This window comes from Rana temporaria, chromosome 2 (genome assembly GCF_905171775.1).
Source record: "Rana temporaria chromosome 2, aRanTem1.1, whole genome shotgun sequence".
Taxonomy (NCBI): Eukaryota; Metazoa; Chordata; class Amphibia; order Anura; family Ranidae; genus Rana; species Rana temporaria.
This window is the reverse complement of record NC_053490.1, coordinates 242,939,278-242,958,779: the sequence shown is the minus strand read 5'-3', so window position 1 is coordinate 242,958,779 and position 19,502 is coordinate 242,939,278.

The window sequence follows — 19,502 nt, the reverse complement described above, 5'->3', positions numbered from 1 at the left end:
AAAAATTGCATTGGTACATGTCCCCAAGGGCAGTGTCAACCTCTCCATGCCCTTTGTTTGATTTTGGGGTTCCCCACACTGTTTTGTACAACAAGACCAGTTACCTCACACAAGGAGATAAAGTGGCAGTGACTGGTCTTTATTACAGGAAACTGCACACTGGATTACTGTACCGATCTGGAAGAAATACACAAAGCACACCAAGACGCAATTTACAATGCACATGCCTCTTCTATTTACACAATATTTGTTTATTATGGAGCTCACCTTGAAAGGAATTTTGCATTTTTGTGTTACATTAAGTAAACTGCTCCCTGCTGAAAAATATTTTGTATTATTTTTTTGCATTGATACATGTCCCCAGGGCAGCATCCAGCTTTTTGTTTACTTTGTTTTACAATCATTTGCCTATTATGCCTCATTAACACAGGCATACTACAGTGTACACCAGGGGTGCCCAACCTTTTGAAAAGCAAGGGCCACTTAAGCGACTTGGTAACTGGTCGCTGGCCACAAAGAGAGGAGCAGGTAGATGACAGCCCACTCAGCTCTATAGAGCCCACTCTACTCTCAGCACATCAAACTCACAGGTAATAGAAATCTATGGCTCAGTGGGTTACAGGTGCACTTCTCTGCTCCTGTGGATCAGTTTGAAAGCAGCCCAGTAACCACTGCAGAACAGATATGCCCATATATACACTGTGATATTAGTAATAAACTTACCTTTAATAACAGTATTCTATTCTATTTTATTCCATCCCAGAGCAGGAGGTCACGGGCCACATCAGAGGGCTCCACGCGCCACATGTGGCTCCCGGGCCACTGGTTGTGCAACCCTGGTGTATACCTATGCCAGGGCCAAATTTGAGACACACAGGGATGCACAGGTGTTCCACGCATCCAGTCCCATTCCTGTCAATTAGGATACAGCAGCTGTATGTAGAGGGCTGTGCACTCTCACCACTATCAGATTGGTAGCTGTGAATGGGTCTGTGCAGTCACTGCACCCCACTTGATATAAACTGCATGGGAATTCATAGAAAACCTGTACCTCCTTGTGCAGGTGAACACGGCCCTGCACGTGTGTAAGCTGTAGTACGGCCATGTGAATAAGGCCTAAGCCTTGAAAATAGCAAGAGTTCATTTCTAAAGATTCGGCTTCCCATGACTTCACTGGGGTTCAGATTAACATTAAATATTAGAAGCAGTTCGGTGAAGTCTCACAAATTAAAACCAGGTATATTTGGCTCATCACTAATACTAAAATAAAAAAATTTCTCTGCATGCAAGTTTTCGATATACCGGTACTTATTTTATGTGTGTTTCAGGTTTCTCGTGGTGAATTTGGGTTCTTTTTCTAGCTGCTAAATTTGTGATTAAACTGCATTATTGTCTAGTTTTAAAACTCTTGTCTTTGTAGGTGTGACCTTAAGGATCACTTTGATTTTACAGCATAAGCACTTAGTCATCTCTCCATATACTCGTGGAAGGAGAATATTTACACAATAGCATGTGGTAAGGAATAGCTAATACTTTCACATATTTATGTTCTGCTCTACTACACGTATTCAACGTGGCAGTATTCTCACATGGAAAACTTTTTTTTTTATAACCAGTAGAGCCAGAACAAATATACTTTAGAAATAAACGCTTGCAAATATTTTAATTGCAAACAATAAATCTGAAATTTACATATTTAGTCTTATTCTTAAGAAAATTGGGTGGAACCTTTTGCTGGATTTATTTAGGGGTTGTAAGTCAAGATGGACCTTTTACAATGTTTATCTTCACTTCAGCTGGCATCGGTAAAGGAATTATTTTATTAGTACAAAGTGTGGCTTGAACCTATCAGGCATTGGCCTTTAGCCATTTTGTGTAGCTGACGTAGGAAAGCTGGTCTATAATCGATTGTTCAGTTAATGCACACTAGTTGAGTTTGGCCTTGTACACACAGTAAAAATACAGTCCTGCGATATTTACATTTGTTTATTAGTAGACTTTGGTAGTATACTCATGTTTGAAATGTTTTGTACAATAAATTGTAAAGGATTATCACCATTATCTCAGTATTACAAAGTCCTGCTACTGTCACTCTCAAAACTCACCCAACAAGAAGGTTTTTTTTTAAGATCAGTTGATACATTTATTTTTTAAGCTATTATTGTAAGGGTTTAAATTTGTCACAAACCACAGCCTTCCATAGGTCATTACTAAATATTAAAGGTGCTTTGCAAGTACATATTCAAGAAGCACAGTAATCTGCCATTTGCTGCCACAGTAACCTTATCACTGTTCATGACAGCATGGGAATACATGTTAAATGCAATATGTGCAACTCGAGACCTGACAAAATGCTAACAATTCACTAAAACTATTGATTACATTTCTGGACATAAATAAAGCAAGTTAAAATATCATTTTTTAAGGACCCTTAGAGTGTTCAGGTCTATAGGTTTAATCCAGGTTTGTTTTATCTGCCAGTATGATTCCTGAACGAAACACCCAAATGGGTGATTATTAACCACTTCTATACCGCAGAACGTCATATGACGTTCTGGACCTTGAGTGGGGATATTTAAATGATGCCTGCAGCTGCAGGCATTATTCAGATATTATCTTTTTCAGCCAGTGATCCTGTGTACCGTATGAACAATCATAGCAGCAGTTCACCGCTTGATTGTTCTTACAGTCGTCGGGAGTGGATGCCCCCCCCCCCGCCACCCTCTGATGCTTCTACCAGCACACCCGTGCAATCGGCAAGCCTGAGATGGAATCTGTCAGCACCAGAAGTTTGCCATAGGGATTTCCGTGACCAGATGGTCCCTGGCAGCTGTCTATGATGCTCGGAGGCTTGGGCGCAATGTTATGATGTCACGCCTGGCAGTTGTAAATACTGTTGTGTACTTGACAAGTAAGGCCTACATCAGTTTTTTTTTTTTATCTCAGCCGTTCCAGCCTAGAGGAGAGATGTGGGGGTCTTATTGACCCCAGATCTCGCTGTAAAGAGGACCTGTCATGCACTGTTCCTATTACAAGGGATGTTTACATTCCTTGTAATAGGAATAAAAGTGATCTAAAAAATTTTTTAAAGGCAAAGTGTAAAGATAGATAAAAATAAATAAAAATAAACAATAAAAAAAATATTAAAGCGCCCCGTCCCGCATGTAAACGGCATTTAAACCACACATGTGAGGTATTGCCACAAACGTTAAAGTGAGAGCAACAATTCTAGCCCAAGAGCTCCTCTAACTCTAAACAGGTAACCTTCAAAATTGCCTATGTAGATTTATAAGTGCCAAAGTTTGGTGCTAGTCCATGAGTGTGCACAATTTTAAAGTGTGAAATGTTAAGTGTCTTTTTAATCAGCGTATTATCATCTTTCACATTATATTAAAAAAATTGGGCTAACCTTCGTTTTTCTTTTAATTATTCATAAAACATTTTTTTTTTTTTTTACGCGTTTGAAAATTTTACATTTCAATTTTCAATTTCAATTGCATTTGATTCCCTAGGTTCCCTGCTATAAAAACATATATAATGTTTGGGGTTTCTGAGTAATTTTTTGCAAACAATTATGATTTTTACATGAAGGAAAGGAGTGCCAGAATAGGCCCGGTATAAAAGTTGTTAAAGAAGTAATATTAAAGTAAACATATCACAAGACTAGGCTGTTCTAAATGAGCTTATTATGAAATAGTACATAATCAGTGGTCACCACCACATTTCTGAATTGTCCAAAGATAGGAATTACTAAAATAATATGTAAATTATGACTTTACCTTTAAAAATTGAGATTGGTTCAATGCATATTGCCTCCTGATCTTCATTGTGAATGGAACTTTAGTCAGAAACTGAAGTCCTGCTAGATCACTTCAGTATGGCCTGTTTAGCAGGTATAGCTATGTAAAACATTACAAATAATTCTCTGTTTAAAATGCAGTAATGCATGATCTCCGCCTGCTCTTCACATGCTCAGTTGCTCTCTATTTTTGCACTGTGCCAATCTGCTGACAACTTAAAGGTTTACTGCTACACAGGGGCTCTGGGCTTTAGTAAAATGGTAGCCTTCAGCTAGAAGAAGGTATTGAAAGTCTATTGCACTACTGCGAGTAACGAAATGTGAACAGAGTGAAAAATAAATTATATATATAAATATATATAAAAATACTAAAGCCGCTATAACTAAAAGGTGCACAAAACCATAAACAAATGAATAATAAAAATGATGTTAAGCGCTAAAATAATGGTGAAAAAACATATAAGCTAGATAGCCAACACACTGTGCACTTAAAAGTGATAATATGGGCTGAAGGCCCTGCCAGTGGAGCGGGATCTCCCCACAAATGTGACAAACGAATAATGAACACTGTAATACCACGTGATACATGCAATCAGCCGGAGGCCAGCGCGATCTGCCTGTTTTTCAATCTTTTAACTGTAAGGCCCCATACACACGAGAGAATTTATCCGCGGATACGGTCCAGCGGACCGTTTCCACGGATAAATCCTCTCAAAGATTTCCGCAGATTTCTATGCGATGGAGTGTACACACCATCGCATTGAAATTGCATTGAAATCCGACGGGCGCGACGCTGTCATATAAGGAATTCCACGCATGCGTCAAATCATTACGACGCGTGCGGGGAATCCCTTTGGACGGATGGATCCGGTGAGTCTGTACAGACGAGCGGATCCATCTGTTGGGATGGATTCCAGCAGATGGATTTGTTGTGCATGTCAGCAAATATCCGATCTGCTGGAATCCATCCCAGAGGAGATTTCTCCGCGGAAACAGATCCGCTGGCGTGTACACACCATAGGATCTATCCGCAGAAACCCATTTGCTGGGATTTATCTGCGGATGGATTCTATCGTGTGTATGGGGCCTAAGAGTCAATTTTTTATTAAAATATCAGTACCCCCTGCATCTACGATCTTCACTATTGTGGCATTATTTCTCCCACCTCACGCTTTTGGCTCCTATCCACGAGACACACGGACCCTGGGATTTTTCATCATCCCAGGACACCATTAGGTGAAACAGCAGGAGAAGGAACCACTTGCCCTTTATGCGTATATACCATCATTTGAAGGTAAGGGCAATATGAGATCAATTATTGGATACACTCATCATGTTTAGAAGATTCATCCACTCCATCTGCTCCATTTGATTATCCACCTATAGACTCTCTTATTTTACAGTGTTCATTATTCGTTTGTCACATTTGTGGGGAGATCCATCTCCACTGGCAGGGCCTTCAGCCCATCTTATCACTTTTAAGTGCACAGTGTGTTGGCTATCTAGCTTATATGTTTTTTCACCATTACTTTAGCGCTTAACATCATTTTTATTATTCTTCAGCTAGAAGGAACAATGCTGGAGGCAATTTACAGCACACACTAATTTTGGTAGCAAAATTATTAATGTGGAATATATGTCCCTTGCTAAAGATTTTTTTTTTATCAAGTTGTTATGTTGCCGTTTGCAGAAAAGTTCATGTTTGCATAAATGTTAAATCTCCCTATTTGTTTTGTCATGAGGTGTTCTCTAACTATCATGCATTTTTTAATCATAAATTAGGGGGTGACCTAGAAAACTTGCATTCATGTCTGGTAACCAGTTATGTCTAAGGATAATATATTTTTTCTCTCTGCTTAAAGTAAACCTTTCCTGAATTGTGGGGGCTGTCAATGTTGAACTCAAAATTTTAGCTGCCTGGTTGTTATGCAGTCCTACGGGCTTCCATAATATGTGTGTAGCACTACCCCCATAGGAGCTGCTGGTTTAGATTTGGGTTTTGCACATTACCTCTAGGTTCGTTGTCAGGGGAAGAAAATCTATAGACATTGCAATGTCCACACAAGATGTAAAACCTTCAACTGTTAGGTTTTTTTTTTTGCTACATAAAACTTGTGAAGAAAGTAGAAGGATAGAAGGGGAAGGTTCCGGTATGTGGTACAGAACACACAAAAATGTCTAAAGTTCCAGTATTCACCACTCTCTCTTGAGTGGGTATTGCTCACCCGGATAGACCCCTCTCACATGGCCTAGCAGCTGGGATGATGCATGGACAGTATTAAGCCTTTAAGCCGATCCGGCGGACTGTAAGACAAATAGAGTAGTGGGTCCCTTTATAACAAAGTCACCAGGCCTATCCCGAGACATCAGCTTGCGTTGCTTGGTCTTCTCCAGGGCAGGTCCTCCCCCGGTTTCCTTCATTAAGCAGCTTCCCCCACTTCGATGGACAGCTTGGGATCCCCTTTTGAATTGTAGGCCCCAGCCAACATAACTGGGCCTACTCCATGAAGATGCGACCTCAGGCCAACGTGGTCCTGAGGTCGAGATCACACACACGTGCTTTGCTCCAGGATGGCCACGAGGCGAAGGGCCCCGAAAAACGGCGTCTGCCCCTTAAAGGATCACCAAAGGAAAAAAATGTTTTTGCTGAAATGACTGTTTACAGGGTATAGAGACATAATAGTTAACTGATTCCTTTTAAAAACGATTAAAAATAGATAAAAATCAATCATATAATGTGCCTCTTAGATGCAAAAACGAAACTGAAAGTAGTTTAGTTTTTGCATGTTATTTTATGCCTCTGTGCTGGACAGTGCCATAGAGAGTCATGGCTAGGAAAACGAAAAACTAAACTCTCCCATGACTTTTTTTCATACGGAGCCAGACAACCAGGAAGTGTCCAGAACAGAGCAGTTTTACAGCAACATCAGAGCAAAAACGAGCAATGAGGACATGAAACCAGGACTGCAGTAAGGTAAAGGAAGCTATTTAGCTAAAAAAAAAATCCTTTAGTGACCCTTTAAGTATCCCTTCCCGGCATGCACAGCGGGGTACCACTCCCACTGGGCTGCTGCTGAGAAGGGTCACCTAACACACCATGGTTCGCTTGTGTTCCAACATGGGCCTGAAGTGGTAACGCCACCTACAGATAACAGGGGAAAATCCTATCAAGCACAACCATAGCCAGAACAGAGGCTAATTTCAATGGTATTTAACAAAGTCTAAGCCCACTATTGGTTCAGACACCCTCTAAATTTAGAATAGCACCCCAGTCATTGGGAGCAGGGCTCTACATGTAAAAAACTTACCTGGGTCAAGTATACAGATTAGAACATAAATTGTGGAAATATACTGCTATAGAGTAGTACCGTTTAAAAGAACAATTTAATAAGATACTGGTTGCACTTACAGTTAAGTGGAATAAAATGAGCGTATAAATAGTAGATAGCCGGCCGGCTTTCACAATCCGCCCGTCCTTCCGGATGGTCATGAAGGTAAACAAAAGTGACGTCAGCACGCCGTTCCTCCCTACGCCGTTTCGTCCTATAGCAGACTTCTTCCAGGGGCTTCTTTCCTGCTGACAAACACGGTTTCCTGGGACATTCTTGGCACTTACCTTTGATTGTGATTTACTTTGGAAGTACTTGGGAAATCAACACTTCATGAACTTTTAAATAATTATCACTAATTTTGTGGTTCGCACAGGTGTTTTCTTGTGCACATTGTGTCACTGTTTATGTTTTATGAATTTGATTATAATTCTTTTGAATTTTTATGTGGTTTCACATGCACTAATCATGTAGGCACATGTTTTTTTATCAATAACAATCATTGTATTGAATAATCAGTTCACGCAGCGCAGCATACCATCCAAAATACAGATTAGAACAGACAGAATAGACAACGTCAGTAATTTTTTTCTGCATACTTGTTCTGGGTCAATGAATCATAGTACTGTAAAGGAGTTAGCATTAAAGCCAGGTAAGTAGCATTCGCCAGTAAAGTAGCATTCGGAGAACGACATGGCAGCAATTTCAGATATCATGTTTTCCCAAGGAAGGCTTTCATTTGTTTTTTATGTTTGAAGAATTAACATCGATTTAACCAGTATGAAATTATCCCTAATAAAAGTTTACAGGGAGGGGAAGCAATGTCAACAGTTTCATAGGGTGCCGTGTAACCAAAGGTCAGCCCTGTACAACTGAATTCTCTATACTGTATGTTACCAATATCTGTTCTCATTTTGTAACCATACAGCAGTAAATGAAAGTAATTATATTTGCACAACTTTATGTCATAGAAACTGTAACCCTGGCCACTTTTATTGAGGATAACTAAGCTGCCAAGCCAGATGCAGCTCGCTGTTGCTTTCTGCATATTTAGATAGGATGAATCTTCTGCTTGGAGATTTACTCTGCAATTTCCATAAACAAATGTGCTAAGCAGGTCAAGCTCAGAACAACAATCCACACCCACCAACATGCACCCAAAAATACAAGCCAAAGCAAATCAACATTTATCTCATGCAAACATAGCATGAAAAATACACCATCATTTAAACACACTAAAAAGCTGGATTTTTTTATTTAAACCAGTCCCAGACACAAGATATACAAAGAAACACCCGCATGAAGCGCTACACCATAAGGACGGTAAACCACAGTGTGGTCAGTGGTTAAAGAAGTTTCACTAAAACACAATCCGTGCAGCTGTCAACCACTAAGGAGACATGGGCAAAAAGCAAAAGAACAAAAACATACAGCGCACAAGGGTTAAGTGAATGTCACTTTATAGTCTGTAATGTGTGGAAAAACATATATGCATGAAAAATTGAAAAGTTGAAAAAAAATTTGAAAATTTTTTAAAAAAATGGAAGTAGCCACTAATAGCACACAGGAAAAAAGCACATTAAATTTTTTTAAAAATACTAATAACAATAGTCCGCATAACATAAGCAGCAGTTCACGTGGAGATGGTAGAGTGAAAACACATACACTTCGGGGGAGATGTTTAGGAGTGAATCCAAGTAGTGTGCATACACTTGTATGCAGAGGTAATGCAATACCTCAACAAAAGCAGCCGCTTCTACGTCTCAATGCAGGGAGATGGAATCCGTTGGTGGGATGATGACAGCCACACTGGGAGCAGATGTAGAAGTTATATCCATGCAGAGATGGATACTGCCGTTTAAAGACCACTAGCTCAGGGGCTGATGGAAAGGAAACCTTCCTCGCAAACAGAGATCTCCAGCGGCAGGGGAAGTCCTGGAGGGGAGCCACCAAGCCGGTTCAGTGACGCAGCCGCGTCACACGGGAGCGAGGAAAGGGGGATGGTAGCCTGATGTGCTCATCAGGCTACCATCCCCCTTTCCTCGCTCCCGTGTGACGCGGCTGCGTCACTGAACCGGCTTGGTGGCTCCCCTCCAGGACTTCCCCTGCCGCTGGAGATCTCTGTTTGCGAGGAAGGTTTCCTTTCCATCAGCCCCTGAGCTAGTGGTCTTTAAACGGCAGTATCCATCTCTGCATGGATATAACTTCTACATCTGCTCCCAGTGTGGCTGTCATCATCCCACCAACGGATTCCATCTCCCTGCATTGAGACGTAGAAGCGGCTGCTTTTGTTGAGGTATTGCATTACCTCTGCATACAAGTGTATGCACACTACTTGGATTCACTCCTAAACATCTCCCCCGAAGTGTATGTGTTTTCACTCTACCATCTCCACGTGAACTGCTGCTTATGTTATGCGGACTATTGTTATTAGTATTTTTAAAAAAATTTAATGTGCTTTTTTCCTGTGTGCTATTAGTGGCTACTTCCATTTTTTTAAAAAATTTTCAAATTTTTTTTCAACTTTTCAATTTTTCATGCATATATGTTTTTCCACACATTACAGACTATAAAGTGACATTCACTTAACCCTTGTGCGCTGTATGTTTTTGTTCCAGACACAAGATGTTCTCTTTTACAGAGCATTTCCTAACACATGTGCTTAAAACCATGTATACAGCTTAAAACCATTTTGGACACAAAATGAATCCATAGAGCAAAACAATTGTCTAGTCACAAAACTACATCTCATGTACTTAGTTTTAAACTGTTAATTTGTGTGCTCCAACAATAGCCTAAACCGCTCTAAATATATCAGTATGCATTATTTTATATGGATCACAAATAATGGTTAACTAAAAAAAAATCTGTCTGTTTACAACCGTACCACATCAATATATTTTCTGATAGGAAAAAAAAACTTTATAGTAGTAATTTTTTCTGGTACAGATGGGATCCAATTGATAAAAAAAATTGACACCAAGTTTACTGGGATAAAAATTACATAGTATTAAAAATTGCACTATATAGGTCCCACACTCAGTGGAAAACTAACATAATATATTTATTCCACTCATTCGTAATTATAACCCCAAAAAAAGTAAATTATCCTCATCATAGGCCGACGTGTTTTCTGTTACAAACTTTCATAAGGATTATTTTGTAGTGATTATTTATGCTGTTTTTCTAGTGAAACTATCCACCCCGCTATCCAAGAGTATTGGGTCCCGAGGAAGCAGTCCAAGCGTAATGCGTCGGCCTCTGATCTCTTGGGTAATTTTTTTTTGGGGGTTAAAATTATGAACAAGTATTATAAATATATTACGGTATGTTCGTTTTTATGGGACATAAAGAGTGCAATTTGTTAATACTATGCAATTAAACTTTGTATAATATTGTTTTATCTATTGAATTGTCTGTCCCATCTATACCAGTAAAGTCCTACTTTTAATTTTTTTTTTTTTTTTTGCTATTGGATCACAAATAATTTAAGTACACTGGGCCAGATTCACAAAGGAGATACGACGGAGTATCTATGCGACTGATTCATAGAATCAGTTACGCATAGGTATCCAGAAGATCCGACAGGTGTAATGGACTTACACTGTCGGATCTTAGGATGCAATACCGCGGCCGCCGCTGGGGGGAGTTTGCGTCGTAAACCAGCGTCGGGTATGCAAAATAAGAGTTACGGCGATCCACGAAGATTTTTCCCGTCGTTACGTCGTCGCAAGTGTTAGATTTCCGTCGCAAAGATAGGGCACCTTTAATATGGTGGAAAAGTACTCCACCATGTTAAAGTATCCCCGTCTTTCCCGCGTCGCTTTTGAATTATTTTTAAATTTTTTCTTTTTCCCGGCGTAAGTGCTTTGTTGATGTCGCGATTCTCAAAACGTCGGCGCGTCGTAATTTCGTGCAAAGCACGTTGGGAAATTTGCGACAGGAGCATGCGCAGTACGTCCGGCGCGGGAGCGCGCCTAATTTAAATGGTACCCACCCCATTTGAATTGGACCGCCTTGCGCCGGATGTGTTTACGATACACCGCCGCAAATTTCCAGGTAAGTGCTTTGTGGATCGGGCACTTAGACTGAAAACTTGCGGCGGTGTAACGTAAACGGTTTACGTTACGCTGCGCTGCGGGTATGTGAATCTGGCCCACTGTGTCTTAAATAAACAAAAGTCAATAGCTATCTTAAAATATGAATAAAAGTAAAACTGCCAACCCAGTAGTAAAAGATCAGATGAGATTTCTGTCTGGAGAATATAGACCAAGTCTATAAACAACAGACTTAATATGTAAGATCAAGGTTGGTGAACAATAACAGAATGCAGACCAAGAAATGTGTATATCTAGTTAGGGAAAGTGCTAGTTGCTATTTAAATATTTGTACAAAACATAATTTATATACAGTATATAAACCTAATATTAATAGAGAAATGAAAATACAATTATGCAAATTTAATATTGAAACATGTATACAGTACTGTATATAATGTAACAAAGATATATAGATATCAAACAAATCTGAACAGTGTTAAGTTGCTGAAAAGAAATGTATGAGGGAAGTAACAAACTGAAAGCCTAATGTGGAAACAAGGACAAGAAAAGAATCATTCAGGCAAATATGAAAAGCCATTACTTTGATTGGAAGTGGGGAAGTCATTTCTGCTTGAAAAGAATGCCCTACACATTAACATGTTCTAACACTCAATATAGAAGTTAATGTAATTGGTAGTGAATGCATGGGTTGTTTTCTTTTTCTTTATGAATTTCATATAATTTACAATAAATTCCTAAATTCAGGTTAGTGACAAAGATCATTTATAGATTACAAAAATAGGGAGTTGATTTTCTTTGACTTGGCTATGTTATTTTTAGTTGATAGTTTTGAAGACCACAGACACTAATGGCACATTCAGCACAGTAGGCAGATCTACGACTAATTTTCATTGCAGAATTAACATCAGGTGACTTCTGTTGTACTGTTTGCACCATACATGTCTGTTGTTTTACCCAAAGTATACAAAAGGAATGCCAAACCATGAAGTAAAAAAATCTAAAGTGCCCAAATTGTTTGTGACAATACAACAACCAATGCATTTTGGGGGCATGAAAACTCCTCCTTCATAAGTGCTCAGAAAAATGAACTAAGGACTAAATTGGAATGGTCTAAACTACAATCAAATGGGTCTATAGATCTGATAAAAAAAACTTTATTTGGATGAGATTTGTGATAATTGTGACATTGTAACCAGCAAAATTGCTGCTCATTACATTGTCACAATTGCTATATCCATACAAAAGGAGGTTTTCACCAAATCAGACATAGATCTATTGGGTTGTAGTTTCCTTTCAGCACATTTGGGTCCTTATTCCATTGTTCTAAGCACCAATGATGGGGGAATTTCGTTGAACCTCTTTAGCTGGATTTATGTGATGGTATTATGAACAATTAAAGGCACCTTGGACTCTGGCACATGTGATTTGGCATCTGTTTGTATACTAGTATACTATATGCTTCTAGGTGAATATATTGAAGCTGGCCTGTGTGTGAGAGAGCTGCCTTACCAGAGCTAGTGAGCTTGTCTGAAGATTTCCTTGCACTTGTACCATTGGGATAAGCACTGAAATCCCAGCACCTCTCAAATGTGTTTTTTTGTTTTGTTTTACCCAGACCATTTCATAAAGGGGAGTTCCATGACTACCTTGAGGGCACAGATGCCTTTAGCAGACAAATACATTGTAATTGTCTGTTGCTAAGGAGGCATATTCATTTTAAATCTTTGTAAAAAAAAAAAAAAAACTCATTATATTCACAGAGCTATGAACACAGAGCTATGTGATAACTAGGGATTTTCTTTAAATTATTTTTCTACTTGGTATTTTTGGAAATACAATTAGGTTTACTGGAGAAATACAGCAAGCTGGCTTAGTATGTAATGCGATTACACGAAGCACTAACATTTGTATCTATATTTGCATAGGAAATTCACACAAAACATAGTAAGCTCAGATGTCATTCCTGCATGTCACAGCTACAAGACACATCAGGGGACCATATTAAAAAAGACTAACGTCTAAGCTTTTTAAAGTGAACGTGTGCCAATATTAATATGCCATTGCTGACTTGGTTTTGAAAGGTGCTAGCCCCAGAGCTGTTATTTTAATTTTGGTTTCACTGCCTAGTCAATCCCCAAATTCCGCATGTCAATTCTTCACAGAAAATAATTCTGCACTTCAAAATTCCTGCTTTATTTTTTCCTGGTACTTGATTGCCTGTTCAAGGCCAGAGTGATCTCCTGCTCAGCAGTGTCTGAGAAATTCAAGCATTGACAGCACTGGTCCGAGTTGAAAGCTGGTGGCGTCAGACAGTGATCTGTCTGAGCTAAATGTGCCTGATTAAGCTCCCACAAGTTTCTTTAACAAAATGTCCCTAATTAAGCTCATACCAACAAAAGGGTCTACTAAAGCCCGGTGCACACAGGTCAGAAGACATTGGGCAGTTAAAAAAAAATGGCCAACATTTGGCCCATGTGTATGTGGATCTGTCCGGCTTCTGTCGGACGAGCATGCTGGAAAACCAGCAGCCAACCGACTCCCGATCAGCGCTCTCAGCCAATGGCAGGGAGCGCTGATCAGAGTGTTCTGTATGAAGGTAAAAAAACTTCAGCCTTTACAAACATTTTAATTTGATGAAAGGAGCTTAAATGTACATTAGGGAACACCTCCACAGCACTGCAAACTATGTAAAAGACACTGTAAGCTGTACCTTGCCCTTAGACTACCTGCACATTGACTACTATATGTAGAAATGTTTTATACATTAAGCTTGTGTGTAAGCCTGAAAGCACTTGCTCATTTAGAGTAGGTTTTCACCACTCTACCTCATCTCAGCACAAGGTACAGGCAAGTGAAGCCACCCTGCCATAAGCCAGGGTGTCTTCATAAATGTAGACTGCTTGGCTGAAACCAGTCATTGCAAATTCTATAGGACTTCTATAAGACTATAGGATTCTGTAACTAGGTGTCATTGGTACCTCTGGCAATAGACAGATGGTTCACAGTGGGCTTGGATAATGAATATGTATATCCTTTCTCAGTTGATCACTAGTAATTCATTGCCAGTAGTGTATGATGGGAAAAGATATAGACATCTGGGGTAATGTTGAACAGGTGAATTTTACACCTGAACTAAGGCTGCAGCCTGGAGATACCTGTGTGCACATGAGGTTTAGGCCTGCACCTGACCCTTCCTGTATGAAGGGAAACTGGATGCAGAATTGAGTCCCAGGGGAGGATCCTACTGAATTGTCTGTAGCAGCCTCCTAATGTAGAGCAGGCTGCTAAGTAAATTTATTTTGACTCCCCTGTAATTGATGGAGCAGTGGTTGATTATTTAGGGCTGCTCAGTGTTTCACAGGCTGCTGCTCTGTTACTTCCCCTTGTCTTCTAGAAGATTCTAGAAATATAGTGAGAGGGAGAAAGGTAACTAAACTGTGTCTGAGAAATACAGTCAGATATTTATCCAACATGCCCATCAGGGAGGTGTACGATTGGTCCCAAATTTATTTAGCAGCAGGACAACAACCACAAACATACAGCCAATGACATTAAGAACCATCTTCAGTGTAAAGAAGAACAAGGAGTCCTGGAAGTGATAGGTTGGCCCCCTACAGAGCCCTGCTCTCAACATCACTGGGGTGTATTCAAGAAGCAATTGCGCCTGTGTAACCATAGGTTACACAGTGCAATTGCTTACTTGCCCCGGCGTAACGAGTGCTCCTGATTCAGGAACCTCGTTACGCCAACTGCAGCCTAAGATCTGCGCGGCATAAGGCTCTTATGCCCGCATATCTTAGGCTGCATTCTTGCGATGGCCGCTAGGTGGCGTTCCTGTTGTGCTCAGCGTATTGTATGCAAATTGCATACTAACACCGATTCACAACGTTGCGTGAGCCCTGCGTACGCAATTTACGTCATTTCCGTACGGCGTTTTTTGCGTAAGGCAGGGGCAGCCAATGTTACGTATACCCGTCGTTCCCGCGTCGCGAAATTTGAATTTTACGTAGTTTGCGTAAGTGATTCGTGAATGGCGCTGGACGCCATTCACATTCACTTTAAAGCAAATGACGTCCTTGCGACGTCATTTGCCGCAATGCATGTCGGGAACGCGCCTAATTTAAATGATTCCCGCCCCCTACGGGATCATTTAAATTGCGCGCACTTGCGCCGGGCATTTTGCCGGCACGCCCGCGCAATTTACGGAGCTCCGTGAATCGAGGGCAGCGCAAAAAAATTGCGGGGGCGCAGGGCAAAATCGTTGCCCTGCGCCTCCGTAATAAATGCGCAAATCTACTTGAATCCGGCCCACTGAGTCTGTCTGTGATTACATGAAGAGATAGAAGAATTTGAGGCAGTTTACATCCACAGATGTATGAAAAACGAAATAAGAATTTTTGGCCAGATTTGGGATAAGAGAATTGAGGGAATTTCTACAGCATGAACTACATAAATATGTCTATTAGCAAACTGTCAAAGCTTTCGAAGGAGAACAACTTCCTTATCTTCATACATACTGCATTGTAGGGAAACAAAGCAAGACAATGTTATTAGACTCACCCCTAAAGGGGCTGCTGAGAAAGACCAGGTCTCCCTTGTTAGAGACTACCAGGCAGTTTGAACCACACTGACTCAGTCTAGGGCAGTGTTTCTCAATTCCAGTCCTCATGCCCCCCCAACAGGTCAGGTTTTCAGGATTTCCCTCAGATGAAAAGGCTGTGGTGATTACTAAGGCAGTGAAACTGATCAAATCACCTGTGCAAAATAATGGAAAACCTGACCTGTTGGGGGGGCCCGAGCACTGGAATTGAGAAACACTGGTCTAGGGGATGGCTTTTCATGGATTTATTGCAGAAAACCTGAACAGGAGAGAGATAGGTGTACAGAGTACTCCAAAAGGTTAGAAAAAGTTAACAGAGGAACAACTTCAGAAAGAATCCTCTTGTAGCAGTCTTTGCTAGGAATAAGAGGGAATGATCAGCTAATCTGTGACTCTATGTAAGCAGTCCCAGTCCTTAAAGAAACTTCTGGCACTTACATAGTCAAGCACATGCACACGAAGCATCTTTAGCAAGGGTACTAGGATAACGGTTACCTACCAGTTTCCATGGAACATTCTTCATTGATGCCAAAATCCCTCCTTAGATCAGCCTACACAGGTGATGCCCTCCAGCAAATATAATTTCATCCAGAATCCTCCAAGCCCTTAGCCAAGCAAAGGCTGAGGCCCAACACATCAGTTGTCAGGTATACAGGCTGCATGCCAGGGGCAGCAGCCCCAGGACAAGAACACTTAACAGGCCTCCCAAACATGCACCATCTCACTCAGCCACCTTCTGGGTGCCCCTCCCAGGGATTGACTGAGAATAGATAAATATTCTTAACTTCAGTGGTTAACCCTCCTACTCTATTCTCTGGGAGCTTGTTCCAGAGATAGGCAAGACTAATAAACCACCAAGCTTAGGTTGACCTGACCAGACCTAGAAAACAGATCACTACTCCACTGACTACTGCAATCATAATAATAAAGCTTTATTACCAAATACAGTGTATCTCACAATTCATTGGTGCAAGACTGAGATAACAAATGTTTTTTCTTAGTAATCCAATTGAAAGGGAGTCTCTTATACCTATTTTTTTTTAAAGATAGCATGGATCACACCTAAAAAAAAAAATCATGTCTGGTTCACTGGATTGAGGCCATGCCACAATTATCTCATAGGGATGTACTTAAATACTTTGTATACTCCTGAGTGTATAACTATAATTTCTCAGCAACCAGCACCAGTGCCAAAACTAAATACATGACTTCTTGTTTAGGCTTCTATTTGTCTTTGAAAAGGGCAAATTTACACACTTTTGTAAACAGAAAATGAACATGCAAACATTAGGAAAAAAACAATGGCAATGTTCAAATTTAGGCAATACTGGGGGTGAGGGACTTAACCCCTGGAAGCTCTTTGTTCCTTCACTTCATGGCAATGTCACACAACGCTGTAAGAACACCAGGGTTGAACATGAAAAAGATGATGAAAGATCCCCTTGTGTCTTCAAACACTTCTTACTGGAGGAGACCCAAAACAAATAATGATTGTCCAGGGAAACCAATGTTTATGAGCTTTAAATATATTTGTGAGGGTTCCGGTTATTTTTGCACTGGTGATATTTATATTTTTCTATAAGAGGTAAACATTACAAGTCCTTCTTGCTTGTCACCAAGCATTGACACTGTCCTGATGTCCCTGTGCACTCTCCTCCCCCCCTCACATCTCTATGTTAACTCGGCAGACATCTATTTGAATAAGTAATTTTCAAACATCCTGCGGAAAAAAAAGAAGTAGGGAGGAAAGAGTTACGGAGATGGAAAGTGTAACTCTTTCCTCCCTACCTCTCTGATTCTATCTTAGCTTAGGTCTGTTTTGTATTATGGACAAAATGATGAATGAAAATGACACTGTAAGGGATAGAAGAACTGGGAACTTTATTCTAGAGTGCGAGGAATTCCACCACAATTGTGCCAATAATTCACACAGAACACTTCTGTTTTATGTTCTCAGAGGAACTTGCAGGGCCAAGTACGTTTCTAACAATGGGGATTCCAACATTGTGCTGCGTGCAAAGTTTCTCTATCAGTAATTGAAAATGATTTTGTCCAGCAAAAGCATGCACTTCCATTATACATATATGTCATACAGCGGAAAAGAGTTTGTTCCAAGATGAAATATTTTTACAGATTTCTACTACTAGGCATGTGCAGGGGTGGCCTGGATGACTTCAGGCCTGGATGCCCTCCTTGCCAACCTAACAAATGTTTTTTTTCATGACACAACTAGTCTTCATCCAGCAACATTGCCTTTAATTATGATGCCACAACTTAACACAAAGGAATAGTAATTTGCATTATATTTATGACATGTGGGATGTACACTATATTGTCAAAAGTATTGGGATGCCTGACTTTACATGCACATGAACTTTAATGCAGAGGCGTATCTAGTGAAAATGGCGCCTATGGCAAGCACTGAAACTGCGCCCCTGTCAAAACATTTTCAGTGTACAGGGCCGTCTTTTCACTGCATGAGATGCACACAGATATTCAGCACATTCACAGGCATTAACACAGCCCCTGCTCTCACCTTGATATCCGTTTTGGTGCAGGGACATGCCCCCGAGCACAGAGATTGTGCATTCAAGGACATTCACCCGCACCCAAATGGAAGTCTAATTGGAAATAATAACCCTCCCTTACTCCATCCAACAACTCTAGTTCTACTTGAAGTATGAAGGAGACCTGCCCCAGGAAAGGTGCCCTCCATGACAGGTACCCGAGCAGGGTATGGAGATCTCAAAGAGCACAGTGCCAGTCTCCAGGTCCAAGACATGCGTCAATAATGACACACAGCGTCTAGCACAGGCCGGTGACAGGTCTACTTCTAGTAACTCACTCTCTGTGACCCAAAACTTGAAGAGAAGATATGGACAGCCGCTCACCAAAAAAACCTTAAAAAGGTGGCCTTTAATGGTAAAAGGAAACAATGCACTACAAAGCACAGCAAGCAGTGGGGTATATAGCTGATGTGTTTCGCACTGGAATTCGGTGCTTAGTCATAGCTAAACTAAGACTATGACTAAGCACTGAATTTCGTGCATTGCCGGCACCCATCTGGTTCTGAGAGGACATTGATTGCTTAGTGCACTCACCTGGAAAGGCAGTTTCTCTCACTCTCTGTGACCCTGCTAGGCTGGCTGGAGGACATCACAGTCTTGAGCATGGGAATGTAGGCTTTACAAAGAAACCTTTTACATGAACAAAGAAAACACCCAACACACCATAATATTATTCAATAACATTTTTATTAATATTTATATTATATATATTTTTTTGGTGATAACAAATGGCCGCAGTACCTTTCATTGATATATAAACATAAATAATTAATTTATTATCATTTAAATCATTTAATGAATAAAACTTTAAAATAACTCTTAATATCTTGCTCAGTCATAGAACTCGAGCGAATACCATAACTCAATAAATAAAGAATTCATTAGAAGTCCCCATCAGCCGGCTTCTTGTCAGCTAACAAGAAACCGGCCTACCCCACAACTGCGGCCATCTCTATCATCGTTTGGAGATCCAAATTAAAAATGTCCAAACCTACATCAGACAAGTGAACTCCATCTTGTCTATAGAGGCCAGGGAAACCTCCTTCCAAATCAATATGTCTGAACGAAAAACTTTTCAAGAGAGGCATAAACTTTCCAATGGAATGGTTTACACGTCTCCGAATTTTTTCAAAAGATTTATTTTCT